Source organism: Colobus angolensis, unplaced genomic scaffold (assembly GCF_000951035.1).
Source record: "Colobus angolensis palliatus isolate OR3802 unplaced genomic scaffold, Cang.pa_1.0 Scaffold89, whole genome shotgun sequence".
In the NCBI taxonomy this organism is placed as follows: domain Eukaryota; kingdom Metazoa; phylum Chordata; class Mammalia; order Primates; family Cercopithecidae; genus Colobus; species Colobus angolensis.
The window spans coordinates 2,465,342-2,479,836 of NW_012122820.1; the positions used below are offsets into that span (position 1 = coordinate 2,465,342).

A 14,495-nucleotide genomic window follows, 5' to 3' on the forward strand; every position below is an offset into this window, starting at 1 on the left:
GGAGGCTGAGGCAGGAGAATTGCTTGAACCCAGGAGGCGGAGGTTGCAGTGAGCCGAGATCGTGCCACTGCAACCCTGGGCGAAAAAAAAAAAAAAAAAGCTAGAAAAAGAAGAATGGAAGATATGGAAAAAAAAAATTGTTAACTGTCACTGTCCTACCGTGGGAAAGAAATGTCTTGCAAACGGAAAAAAAAAGTTGGAGAGAACAAGAAGTTTGTGGTGTTATGTAAGAGGAAGCACCCAGATTACATATAAAAGTTAACTGTTTCACGCCCTGTTCTTAAATATTAGGGATGCAAAATACGTGGTAGCAGTAAGTCAGAGCCTGCTTCCCTAAATATTTCTTTTTTTGGGGGCGGGGACGGAGTCTCACTCTGTCGCCCAGGCTGGAGTGCAATGGCTGGATCTCAGCTCACTGCAAGCTCCGCCTCCCGGGTTCACGCCATTCTCCTGCCTCAGCCTCCTGAGTAGCTGGGACTACAGGCACCCACCACCACGCCCGGCTAATTTTTTGTATTTTTAGTAGAGACAGGGTTTCACCATGTTAGCCAGGATGGTCTCGATCTCCTGACCTCGTGATCTGCCCTGGGCCTCCCAAAGTGCTGGGATTACAGGCGTGAGTCACCGTGCCCGGCCAACAAGTAGAAAATTCTATCCTGAATGAGTGTGTGTGTGCCTGGTAGAATATTTCCTAGTATTTCCTAGATCCTTGTTGGTTGACTTCCCACCCACAAACCCCCAGAAAGAGTAAACTGTCTCTAAATATCAGAATAAATAACAACAGTAAACAACTTTTATATTTTCTTTTTTTTTCCTTTTTTATTTTTTGAGACAGTGTCTCACTCTGTTGCTCAGGCTGGAGTGCAGTGGTGTAATCATGGTTCACTGCAGCCTTGAACTCCTGGTCTCAAGCTATTCTCCTGCCTCAGCCTACCAAGCAGCTGGGACTACAGGCGTGCGCCACCACACCCAGCGAATTTTAAAATTTTTTGTACAGACAGGGTCTCCCTATATTGCCCAGGCTGGTCTCTAACTCCTGGTCTCAAGTGATCCTCCTGCCTCAGCCTCCCAAAATGCTGGGATTTCCGGCGTGGGCCACAGTGCCCAGCTGAAACAACTTTTAAAAGGTATGTTAGAGATCCAACTAGATTCTCCTCTTGCATTTATCTGCAGCATATCAATCTGGTTTGCCCATGGTTAGGTGGTTCTTGGTCTGGGTCTTAGTTTCACGGGTCTACACATATGTGAAAACTCATCAAAATGTATATTTAAGACTTGTGCATTTTAGTCTGTGTGTTTTGTTTCAATTTTAAAACGTTTTTATTTATTTATTTTTTAAGTCAGAAGGGGTTTAATGGGTCAAGAAAAGTTTACTTCTGTGCATACAAATTATCCCAAGGTGTGTTTGTTCAAACAGGGTAACCAAATAGCGACAGATTCTACAGTGGCTGCTGCCCAGAGTTTTACACAGATGGGAACATGACCCTACCCCTGAACCCTCCACCCTTCTCTTGCCTGTGATTCCCACTCCTTCCCTGGCCTTTTCTGGCTTGGCCGCTTTCGCTGCTGAACTGGGGCAACGATTTTGTTTCTCTTCATTACCCTTCATCTCGCCAGGCCTCTGTTCATCCCATCCCTCAGCCCCTAATACCACGTATGCAGTTAGCACTCAATAAATATTGACTGTAATTTTGATTGTTTGTCTCTGGTTAATAGGTGTTGGGGCTGGGTGCGGTGGCTCATGCCTGTAATCTCAAAACTTTGGGAGCCAAGGTGCGAAGATCACTTGAGCCCAGGAGTTCAGAACCAGCCTGGGCAATACAGTGAGACTTAGTCCCTATTTTATTTTTTTTCAAAATAATTTTTTTTTTAATTTTTTATTTTATTTTATTTTTTGAGACAAAGTCTCGCTCTGTCGCCCAGGCTGGAGTGCAGTGGCCGGATCTCAGCTCACTGCAAGCTCCGCCTCCCGGGTTCCCGCCATTCTCCTGCCTCAGCCTCCCGAGTAGCTGGGACTACAGGCGCCCGCCACCTCGCCCGGCTAATTTTTGATTTTTTAGTAGAGACGGGGTTTCACCGTGTTAGCCAGGATGGTCTTGATCTCCTGACCTCGTGATCCACCCGTCTCGGCCTCCCAAAGTGCTGGGATTACAGGCTTGAGCCACCACGCCCGGCCCTCAAAATAATTTTTAAAAAAGATGTGTTGGGGTGGGCAGTGAGTATGGGAAAGAAGGGAGAAAGGGAGCTTGTTTCTAACGTACAGATGGGGAGAAGTCTGGGGCTGCGCAGGGGCTGGGGTGAAGAACACAAGGCCTTCTCGTTTTGCCTCTGTCTCTGACGATGTTTTCTTAATGTTGGAAAAATGCAGTCGTTTTATCACTTGCCACATACCTTCCCATGCTGTTCCCTACTGAACCAAATCAGGTCATATTATCCTTGCTATGTTACACTGCGCTGTTTTCCATTGACTTTTTGGTTATGGATATTGGCTTTCAGTGTTGGATGTGTGGTTTCTTTTCACACAAACATGAATACGTTGTACCACTGAGATTTTCCTAGGGGTTCAGTCATTTTGAGTTGGAGATGGTCATTGGGATGCACTTTTACATTCCTGTTCTCACTTTCATCTGTGGGTGCCACCCAGAGCATAGGCTTTCTTTTTTTTTTTTTTTTTTGACGGAGTCTCGCTCTGTCGCCCAGGCTGGAGTGCAGTGGCCAGATCTCAGCTCACTGCAAGCTCCACCTCCCGGGTTCACGCCATTCTCCTGCCTCAGCCTCCCGAGTAGCTGGGACTACAGGCGCCCGCCACCTCGCCCGGCTAGTTTTTTGTATTTTTTTAGTAGAGACGGGGTTTCACCGTGTTAGCCAGGATGGTCTCGATCTCCTGACCTCGTGATCCGCCCGTCTCGGCCTCCCAAAGTGCTGGGATTACAGGTTGAGCCACCGCGCCCGGCCAAGCATAGGCTTTCTATGGAACAGTGAATGTGCTTACGTATGAGTAGAAGAAGCGAGGCTTTTCTTACGCAGCCTGGGAGACAAGGAAACCGCGGTGATGCCGTGTGCCAGTAGCACGCATTTATTTGTGGTATATCAGAGCCTCAGATCCAGCCGTCCCAGACAGTAACGTCCACAAGGATGAGGCCCTTTTGCAGGAGACGGAGAACACACTTCCCTTATTCCTGCTCCAGTAGTTGAGATCTGCCGGAGACCGTTACTCATGTTTCCTGGACTTGAACTTTAGGACACTGGCCACTGGGCATTTTTTGCAGAGGGTCCTCATTAGAATTTCTCTTTCTGTCCGTTTTTTAACCTTATTTTTTAAGCTAAATTTCTAAATGCTTTTGAAACCAACAGTGTTGTTTTATTGTGCTGACAGAACCCAGATGGGAGGAGGGAGTTTTGGGTTTTGTTTTGTTTTTTTCTTTCATCATTTGAATCATTGCACAAGCACCATATCACCTAGAAACAGAGGGTGATTTCAGGACAGTGCTGTGGTCACAAAGCATGGTTAAGTTCAGAAAAGCAGCAGGGAGGAAAAAAAGTGCCTTCTGATTCAACACTTCCGTTCTATGTGATTTAAGCACATATCTAGTTACAAGGTTTCTTTGGCAAAAGCAATTTTTTGCACTGGAGTTAGCCAGGCAAAGCCAGCGTCCCCCTGGCCAGTAGAGTTTGAGGACCCATCTGCCTCACACATCATCAGCAGCATTGTTTGTTTAGAGCCCTTCTGTAGAATCTTTATTCACGGAGAAGTAGAGGAAAACTCAAACAGCCCAGCTGGATTTCCAGGTCCTGGGTGGAATTTGTAACCCCTTTGACTTCTCAACTGAGAAAATTGGATGCGGCTGTCACAGAAAGAGAATAAATATGGAACCCCACAATGCTATGCTTGCGGCCACTTTTATTCCATTGAATTTCACACATAATGAAAGGCAGGCATACTCTGAGAGGCACAGAGCTGAACCAGTGCTGGGAGTCCTGCAATTCCAAGTAGGTTGAGCTGGTGACAATTCTGGGCAAAATACTTTAGTCCTCTTTCGTTGGCCACTGGCTAAAACATGCAGGCGGTAATATCTCCTCCTGTTATCCTACTGCAAGTGTTCTGCTTTTAAAACTAAACAAACTATGAAAAAGGGAATATAATTGGTTAGTAAACACCTTAAAAAAGTATGCCCTCACGAATAATCAAAGAAAGGCGGTTTAAAATTTGATGGCATTTTTTCCCTATTGTGAGAAAGAATTTTTTTTAATGATAATATCCAAACATCTTTTTTTTTTTTTTTTTTTTTGAGACCGAGTCTCGCTCTGTCGCCCAGGCTGGAGTGCAGTGGCCGGATCTCAGCTCACTGCAAGCTCCGCCTCCCGGGTTTACGCCATTCTCCTGCCTCAGCCTCCCTAGTAGCTGGGACTACAGGCGCCCACCACCTCGCCCGGCTAGTTTTGTATTTTTTTAGTAGAGACGGGGTTTCACCGGGTTAGCCAGGATGGTCTCGATCTCCTGACCTCGTGATCCGCCCGTCTCAGCCTCCCAAAGTGCTGGGATTACAGGCTTGAGCCACCGCACCTGGCCCCAAACATCTTAATTAGCTTTTGTCATTTAATACTAAAACCCAGTTTAGTGTTTTATTAGGCTTTACTTTCATGAAAGGTTGGGAATTCTAAAAATAACTTATTTTGAAAGAGTAATGAATGACCCAATAAACTTAATGGTCCAATTTAAGCGATTGATTGACTGGTCAATAGATGCTAGAGAAGTTAGGACTGGAAAAGACGTTAGCGCTTATGTGGCTCTGCCCTGTCATTTTCTAACTGAGAAGGCTGGAACCTGGAGATGTTGTGTGACTTGTCTGGGGTCACACAGTTGTACAGAGGCTGGAATTGCATTAGTAAAACACGAGTTCTTATTTAGATCTTGCTCTCAGCAAATAGCTTCACATAGGATTAAACTTTTTGTTTTCAGTACCTCAAGGATGTTGTGCCTCCCAGTCTTTCCAGACAGACAAGATGTCCAAAACCTCAAATCAGGCACTGTTCCCTCATTCACTCTTTCTCCTTAGATGAACGAGTGGCTGGATACCTCTACATCTTTAGAAAAAAATTTTTTTGAGATACAGTCTTACTCTGCCACCCAGGCTGGAGTGCAGCAGCATGATCATGGCTCACTGCAACCTCCAACTCCTGGGCCAAGCGATCCTCCCACCTCAGCCTCCTGAGTAGCTGGGACTGCAGGTATGCACCACCATGCCTGCTTAATGTTTTTATTTTTGTAGAGATAGGGGTCTCACTATGTTCCCCAGGCTGGTCTGGAACCTCTGGGCTCAAGTGATCCTCCCACCTCGTCCTCCCAAACTGCTGGGATTGCAGGCGCGAGCCACCACGTCCAGCCTAGATCTGTTTAATGGGGATAATAATCCTTGCACAATTGATGCCCGTTTGATAATCTTAGAAACCCCTTGAGCAACTACAAATAAAAATAAGGTGTGTACAGTCTAAAAGAGGGATAAAAAGTATATAGGTAAGTCTCGCCAGGCACAGTGACTCACACCTGTAATCCCAGCACTTTGGGAGGCCGAGGTGGGTGGATCACAAGGTCAGGGGTTCAAGACCAGCCTAAGCAACATGGTGAAACCCCGTCTCTACTAAAAATACAAAAATTAGCTGGGCGTGGTGGCAGGGGCCTGTAATCCCAGCTACTCAGGAGGCTGAGGCAGGAGAATTGCTTGAACCCAGGAGGCGAAGGTTGCAGTGAGCCAAGATTGCGCCACTGCATTCCAGCCTGGGCGAGAGTGAGACTCCGTATCAAAAAAAAAAAAAAAAAAAAAAAGTATATAGGTAAGTCTAATACAAAACAGAATAAATGTTGTAAGAGGTTGTACTTGGTAAGATCTTGCTGTTTCTATAACAAACAAATCTCCCAAATGTAAATTGGCTCTAAAATCATAGAAATTTATTTCTAGCCCCTGTAAAAGCCAAAATGGATGTTCATTATTAACAGGCAGGTCTCTCCTGGGTAATTTTGGGGTCTGGACTTCTTCTGATTTATCACTCTATCTTTGGCCTGGTTTTGAAGGCCCCCATGCTTGTGTGCATCAAGCTCAAAGAAGAAAAGTGAGCTTGGAGGTCTCCTGGTGGGAGATTTTTAGAGGCCAGGCCTGGGAGTTGCAGACATCACTTCTTCTCGCATACCTTTAGATAGCATCCAGCCATATGACCACCTCTTGGTGCAATGGATGCTGGGTAACATAGTCCAGCGACATGCAGTTTTAGTGACCATCAAGTGATCTCTGCTACAATGGGCTTTGAGGGTCCAAAGGAGGAGGAGGTCATATGAGAGTGAAGTAACTTCTTGGACAACTACACACATGCCTAGGAAGGCATAAATAATTAATAACTATTTCTACTATTAATGGTCATTTTGTCTTAATTTTAATTAGAGAGTTCTGCAGACTCCTCCTAGGTGGTGGGATGTGTATCTCAAGTTGTTTGTATTTTCAGGAGTGGTGACTCTGATCCATGGCCTGTGCTTACAAGATAGCCCGGATCCCAGGGAGATCACACCTGCTCCAGCCGTCTCATGCAGCTGGGGAGGTGACCACAGAAACAGTGGGCCCTCCCCAAAGCCACATGCAGATAGACTATAATCAGGACTCTTCATCTCCATTCAGCAGTGACCAGAGGCCAGCGGCCAGAGGCCTGTGCTGGTGGTTGGTTCTAGCTGCTGACATTTGTCATTCCATGGCTGCATAAGGCACAGACCGCACCTCCTCATCTCCTTTCCACTCAGGCTGACAGTGCTCTCCTTCTGCCCCTTGTAGTGTTTCTACTGAATCAGACCTCCCAGCTGGGCTCCCACCCTCCAGACGCTTACCCTCCACACTCCACCCATCATTGTTGGAGCAAACGATTACCAGAGCTTTTCTAAATCCACATCTGATGATGCCTGTCCCCTGTTCAAATGCCTCAGATGTCTCCTGCAGATGACAGGAGACACCCAGACTCCTTATACGTGGGCCCCAGTAGGAAGGTTCTGCTTCACCAGGAAGTAATCCCTTTTGTTTGTCTTTAGAGTTTGACTTTGGTTCTCTCTCTCTCTATCTCTTTCTCTGCCCCTTCCCTTTTCTGTTTTCTGACGTTGAATTTTGGACTTGAAACTACGTGTGTTTTTCAGGCCTCTGTGCGTTTGCTCAGTGGGCGGATCTCATTCTCCTATCTCCAGCTGTGAGAATCCTGCCTGTCCTCTTAGGGACAGGTTCAAATACTGTCACCCCCAGGAAGCATCCCCACCATTGGAACGGCATAGTCTCAGGTGTTTGGATAGTGATTGATAACCTCCATTATAACATTTTGTCCTGCTAAATATTATAATCACGTACGTTTGCCTCACCTCTACAAGATTCCTGTTACTCAACTCAGAGTTCCTGTTACTCAACTTTGAGTAAGACCTGATAGATGCTTAATAATATTGGTTGATTTGAATTAAGAGTCACGGAAAGAATTCCATTTAAATTACTTTTTGGCATTTTCACTGTGTCTGAACGTTTTGTTTACTCTGAGTAGCAAATTTAAAACAGCAAACAGTTTAGTTCTGATAGTGGAAAATTGCTCTCTAGGTCCTTACAGGACGGCTGCTTTTCCTAAAGATTATCTGTAATGATGGGAAGTATAGGTTGTCATTGGAATAGAAAGTGGTTGTCTCCACGGCTGGTGGGTGGGGTCTTGCTCTTGGGCAGTAGGTTACAGTTTGCTACCCTTACCTGGAGTGCCATGGTACTTTGCAAGTAAGTCTGTTAAAGTTCCTACCGTACCACATTTAAACAATAGATTTCAAATGGAATTTTTGGTTTTGTACAAGTGATGTTTTGTTTTTTTGCCTGGCTTCCACTCTAGACCAGCACTATGAAAGAGTCCATGAACTCTCTGTGATCATGGAAACGTTCTATGATCTGTGCTGTCCAAAACAATAGCCACTAGCCACTTGTGGCTACTGAACCCTTGAAATGTGGCTTCTGCAATGGAGGAACGGAACATTTAATTTAAATTCATTTTTAATTTAAATAGCCACATGTGGCCAGTGGCTACCATCTCGGGCAGTGATATTGAGTTCCTAGGAGAGCAGCATTTTATTAATTTATTGGAATATCCTATACAGTACTGTGTGTTCAGTAAACCAACAATAAGCATTTGTGCCGGGCGCGGTGGCTCACGCCTGTAATCCCAGCACTTTGGGAGGCTGAGGCGGGCGGATCACGAGGTCAGGAGATCGAGACCATCCTGGCTAACACGGTGAAACCCCATCTCTACTAAAAAAATACAAAAAACTAGCCGGGCGAGGTGGCGGGCGCCTGTAGTCCCAGTTACTCGGGAGGCTGCGGCAGGAGAATGGCATAAACCCGGGAGGCGGAGCTTGCAGTGAGCTGAGATCCGGCCACTGCACTCCAGCCCGGGCGACAGAGTGAGACTCCCTCTCAAAAAAAAAAAAACAACAAAAAAGCATTTGTTAAATGATGAACGGTTAACATTTATTGAGTGCCTGCTGAATGCCAGGTGCTTCCCAGAGGCTGTCCTTGTGTTACCTTCATTTTCTGCAGAGCCCCGTGTTGGGGCAGCATAGACAGCAAGGCTTGACCTGCGTCATTGCAGCCTTCACCAAGAAAACAGGCAGCCAAGGGAGCAATTTAGCAGGAGGGTCAGGAGTTCCATGAAAGGAAGCCTGACAGAGCCATAAAAGAAACTAAAGAATATTGGTGGTGAACCAAAAGCCTCTGTAACCTGCCTCAGGCAAAAGCATGATCACCTGAATTTGGTGATCATGCTTTTGCCTGAGGCAGCCACAGAAGTTATTGAATTCTCAAAACCAGGGCCTGTGAGACCCACAAAGCTGGTCTGAGGTTTGCTAGCAGGGACTCTAGTTTTGGCAAAGGGAATGTGGGCTGCTTAGCATTGGAGGGGGAGACAGGAGAGTGACCACTTCGGCTTTGAAGGCTCTCATCAGTGAGGAAGGAGCTGGTGCTGTGCCTGAGTGGGCGTGAACTTGCCTGTGGTTTTCTTTAGAAAGCTGCTTGGCTCCTCTTCTCTCGGAGGATTTGGAAGGTCTTCCCTGCACCATCGAAGGAGCAGTTTGAGACACAGGGGCGTCAGCTGGGGACAGCATTAGAGGGACCCACATTACTTAGAGCTACTGGTTTCCCCCCAGATAAAAGCCCAGGTGACATTTCTGCATGAGCGTGAGTGACAGGAGAATTTGCCTGCAGCCTCTCCGCTACGCTCTAGAGTCCCTCTAGCCGCGGCCCCTGTGTTGCCGTTTGCCCCTGGGAGCCTGACTGATGAAGACAGGCTCGGGTTGGTCACTGAAGGTGCTGTGGACCCAGGGGTGCTGTACTTCCGCCGTTCCATTCACTGCAACATTCATCTCCTGCCTGTTTTCAAAAAATAAAATAATTATCCTATTCTTCCAAATGGAAATTGCTAATTTTTGAAGCAGAAGGTTGACAGCTTCAGTAAGATTTCAAGAGCGCGAGAAGACTGGAATCAGGTGAGGCCATAACTTCTTATCTAAACTTAGTTTCTGGGGTGGAATTACAGAATTGTTTAGAAAAAGAGTCAATATAACCACTTTCAGAAAATACCACCTGTGGAAATCCAGATTTATAAATAGTGATTATGCATTTAGTACAATGATTATCATATATGTAATATATATTTTTAAAATGTATATTGAGGTCCCTTTAAAGAACAGATGATAGACTGGCTCATGCCTATAATCCTAGCAGTTTGGGAAGCTGAGGCAGGTGGATTGCTTGAGCCCAGGAGTTCAAGACCAGTCTGAGCAACATGGTGAAACTCTACAAAAAAATACAAAAATTAGCCGGGCATTGTGGCACGTGCCTGTAGTCTCACCTTCTCAGGATGCTGAGGTAGGAGGATCACCCGACCCCAGAGAGTCAGAGCTGCAGTGAGCCATGATCACACCACTGCAGTCCAGCCTGGCGACAGAGTGAGACCCTGTCTCAAAAACAAAAAAAACAGAGGCCAGGCGCAGTGGCTCACACCTGTAATCCCAGCACTTTGGGAAGCCAAGGCAGGCAGATCACAAGGTCAGGAGATCAAGACCATCCTGGCAAACACAGTGAAACCCTGTCTCCACTAAAAATACAAAAATTAGCCGGGAGTGGTGGTGGTCGCCTGTAGTCCCAGCTACTCGGGAGGCTGAGGCAGGAGAATGGCGTGAACCCGGGAGGCAGAGCTTGCAGTGAGCCGAGACTGTGCCACTGCAATCCAGCCTGGGCGACAGAGCAAGACTCTGTTTAAAAAAAAAAAGAGAGAGAAAAAGAAAAAAACACATGACAAATTTGAAAGTCTTTTGGAACATGACTTGTGAATGCTCCAAACATTCCAAAATGAATGAGTGAAGTAGCCAGGAGAAATACAACAGAGAGCAGTGGGGATTTGGGAAAGTTAGAGAGCCTGTGTGCCTCCCACCAAGACATTCATATTCCAAAGATTTTTAAACATTGTGTTAGTCAAGGACACTTGGGCTGGGCACAGTGGCTCATGCCTGTAATCCCAGCACTTTGGGAAGCCTAGGTGGGAGGATTGCTTGAGGCCAGAAGTTCAAGACCAGCCTGGACAATATAGGGAGACCCCATCTCTACAAAAGAATTTTAAAACTTAGGCCGGGCGTGGTGGCTCAGGCCTGTAATCCCAGCACTTTGGGAGGCTGAGGCAGGTGGATCACGAGGTCAGGAGATGGAGACCATCCTGGCTAACACTGTGAAACCCTGTTTCTACTAAAAATACAAAAAATTAGCCGGACGTGGTGGCAGGTGCCTGTAGTCCCAGCTACTGGGAGGCTGAGGCAGGAAAATGGCGTGAACCCGGGGGACGGAGCTTGCAGTGAGCTGAGATCGCCCCACTGCACTCCAGCCTGGGCGACAGAGCGAGACTCCGTCTCAAAAAAAAAAAACTTAACCAGACACAGTGGCTCACGCCTGTAGTCCCAGCTACTCAGGAGGTTGAGGTGGGAGGATCGCTTGAGCCCAGGAGTTCGAGGCTGCAGTGAACTGTGATCGTGCTGCTGTACTCCAGCCTGGGTGACAGTGAGACAATGTCTCCAAAAGAGAAAAGAAAAGACAGCTGTCTGCCAGTTGGTGATCCTGGTTTTAAAACTTGCATGATTTCCCCAGGTCCTTTAAAAATATGCTCCATCCATCGACTTGGTAGCACAAGACACATTTGTATTCTAAGTAGCGCATGGCATAGAGAGACGTTATCTACCTGCTCTTGGTGGCGATCCAGAAATCCATTTATTTACTTCATTCACTCTATCTAAGTAGACAGGAATTTGCAGAAAACAGTAGCAATTGCACAAATCAATGTTTTTCCCCTAGAGTACAATACCCCAAAATTCTAGAGCTGGTGAAAACAGATTACTTGCAAGACAAGAGCATCTAAACAGCCCTCAATTTTCCAGCCCTTGAAAAGGAAGTCCACAGCCTTGTTGTCTTGAAACAATTTCTAACCCACACTGACCTGTTACCCATACACTTCTGCCTTTTTTTCCAAAGTATCTTTTAAAACTATGTTAATTTATCAGTATTCAGGAGAAGGGAAATTCCTCTTTCTTATCATCTGCACAGAATAAGACTTCCAGTGGACTTTTGCTTGATAACTGGGGAGAAAATTGTGCTTTTCCAAGTCAGATGAGTCATCTGGGATCTGCCATTTCTGGGAACTGAACAGGGACCCAGAGTCTTGGGGATTTGCTCTGCCTACTTTGTGGAATTTATTCTCACAGTGCATGAGTTGGTCGCTTTCACACTGCTCCAGGCACCAGGAGCTGGAAGCCAGGAAGCTCTATTCTCTGGAACTTCCAGCACTAGATTTTAGTGTGAAGGCCTCAGGACTTATTTCTGCGCCCCTGCCACCCTGCGCTGTGATTGGGTCTGTTTTGCTGTATGCTTCCCAAATTATGTACATTATCATTGGGAATGACACACACATTTCTGGGGAAGAGTAGTTTAGCATTTTTCTTAAGGGCCAGAATTTAAATCTCATCACTCCTACCGAGCCCCCAGCCCCTCCCCACCCCTAAGACATTTCTTCTGCAAGCCAGAGAAACAATGAGAAAAGACACAGAATATTTGGGCGATGAGGCTTCCCGAAGGACTGCTGGGGTCATGGTGGAGCTGGTACAACCCTCTCCCTGCCCAATTTTTTATTTTCATCTCTACCAACTGTAGATTATACACACACACAAGCAGATCACCCAAAGGAGTACTGTGCCTCAGGGCTAGGAGGATTCATTGAGCAAAGCTTGGAAGGAAGAACTAGAGAGAGACCTAGAGACAGAGACGCTCGGGAGAAATAATTAAGGCTGGCAGGGAAAGGCTGTGTTAATTGAGCTGAGCAGAAAGATGAGCATCCGGGGAATCTTGTAAGAGGCGGTGGAATTTGCAGATAAAGTCATTGGTACATTATTGGATTCGTCTTTGGTTACTACCTTTTAAAAATGATTTTTGGGGAAGAATGGTATCTAGAAAAAAATTCATGCAAGAGAAACAGCTAGCTACAGGACTAAATAGTAATAACTGACCAAAAAAAAAAAAAAAAAATGAGACAGAGGGTGATTTTGCCAGATCCTCATTTCCTGGACTGAGCAAGAGAGGAAGCGAAATGCTGAGTCGGCTCCTGGCATAGCGGCTGCCATTCATGTACGGCTGATCCAGGCCTGGCACTGCATGTGCGATACCCATGTGGTTTGCTCTGAACTCCCTCCCACCAGCCCCCCCTGCCCTCAAAGAGTTATCCCACGTGGTTGTTCCTGTACCTAAATTTCCCAACATTTGTTTCTTTTTGAGTATGAGGATCCTCTTTTTAAAGTCAAAAAATAAAAATTAAAAAAAATCACATGCCCCATGAGACTATAGTTGTACTTTCCACCAAGAAAATATAATATATAAAGACCTTCAAGCCGTTAGGTATTAATAAGACTTGTTCATTTTTAACTATTTTTGTTGTATAATGTAATGCAGAAAATTGCATACAGCATAATATGTGCACAACTTAATAAACTGCTGTAGTGTGAACTGCCACATATCCATCACCAGGTTGGAAAATAGAACATTGCTGGCATCCCGGGAACATCCTTGAGCTCCTTCCTCTTCACAGCCCCCTCCCTCGGAAACCGCTCCCTGTTGTCATCATTCCCTTGCTTGCTTTTCTTTATGGCTTAACCACCAATGTGTGGGTCCCCAAGCAAGATGGTTTTGCTGTGAATGAAACCATAGCTCATATACTTCCTTGTGACTTGCTTCTCAATATTATGTTCAGAAGATCCATGCATGTGGTTGCATGTAACTGTAGTTCGTTTCCCTTCCTGCATGATGATTCATGGTCGTAGTATCTCACAGTTAATCGTTCTGTCCATTCTACTGTTGATGGATATTGTTGTTTCTGGTTTGAAGCTATTAAGAGTGTTGCTATTCTTTTTTTTTTTTGAGATGGAGTCTCAGTTTGTCACACAGGCTGGAGCGCAGTGGCGCGATCTAGGCTTACTGCAACCTCTGCCTCCTGGGTTCAAGTGATTCTCCTGCCTCAGCCTCCCAAGTAGCTGGGACTACAGGCGCCCACCACCACGCCTGGCTAATTTTTCTATTATTAGTAGAGTCAGGTTTCACCATGTTGGCCAGGATAGTCTTGATTTCTTGACCTCGTGATCTGCCTCCTCTGCCTCCCAGAGTGCTGGGATTACAGGTGTGAACCACAGCGCCTGGCCGGTCAAGAGTGTTGCTATTCTTGACAAATTTCCTGATGTACAGACATCTCTAGTGGGGTGGGATTAACTGCACCACCAGGAACACTTTAAAAAAATGTAACAGCTTTCCGAGGTATAATTTACATAACATACAGTTCACCCATTTAAAGTATACAGTTCAGGCCAGGTGCGGTGGTGCTCACACCTGTAATCCCAGCACTTTGGGAGGCCGAGGTGGGCAGATCACATGAGGTCAGGAGTTTGAGACCAACCTGGCCAACATGGTGAAACCCTGTCTCTACTAAAAATACAAAATTAGCCAGGCGTGGTGGCATGCGCCTGTAATCCCAGCTATCTGGGAGACTGAGGCAGGAGAATCACTTGAACCCGGGAGGCAGAGGTTTCAGTGAGCCAAGATCACACCACTGGACTCCAGCCTGGGCAACAAGAGCGAAACTCTGTCTCAAAAATATATAAATACATAAATAATAAAATATATAGTTTTACTTGAAGGCCTTAATGTATTAATTCATTACTTATTTCCATGGATGGCTTAAATTACAGTGGTTCTCATATTTTCATGAGCATCAGAATCACTTGCAGGGCTTGTTAAGACAGATTGCTAGGCTCCATCCACAGAGCTTCAGATTTAGTAGGTCTTGGTGGGGTATTTCTTGCGGCGGGGCAGGGTGGCTCACACCTGTAATCCCAGAATTTTGGGAGGCCGAGGCGGGCAGATCAC

At 46.0% G+C, this 14,495-nt stretch overlaps 1 protein-coding gene across 2 annotated transcripts in view; it reads left to right on the forward strand.

The window, feature by feature from the left end:
* Nucleotides 1-14,495, forward strand: part of WNT5B (wingless-type MMTV integration site family, member 5B) — a 77,436-nt gene that overhangs the window by 36,367 nt on the left and 26,574 nt on the right. The window contains exon 1 of one of the 2 annotated variants that reach the window (XM_011931014.1): nucleotides 9,059-9,532. The exons of the other annotated variant lie outside the window; for it this stretch is intronic. The gene's annotated coding sequence lies outside the window, so the exon portion shown is untranslated. Of the gene's footprint in view, nucleotides 1-9,058; nucleotides 9,533-14,495 lie in introns of those variants that run through there. 2 annotated transcript variants of the gene reach the window in all.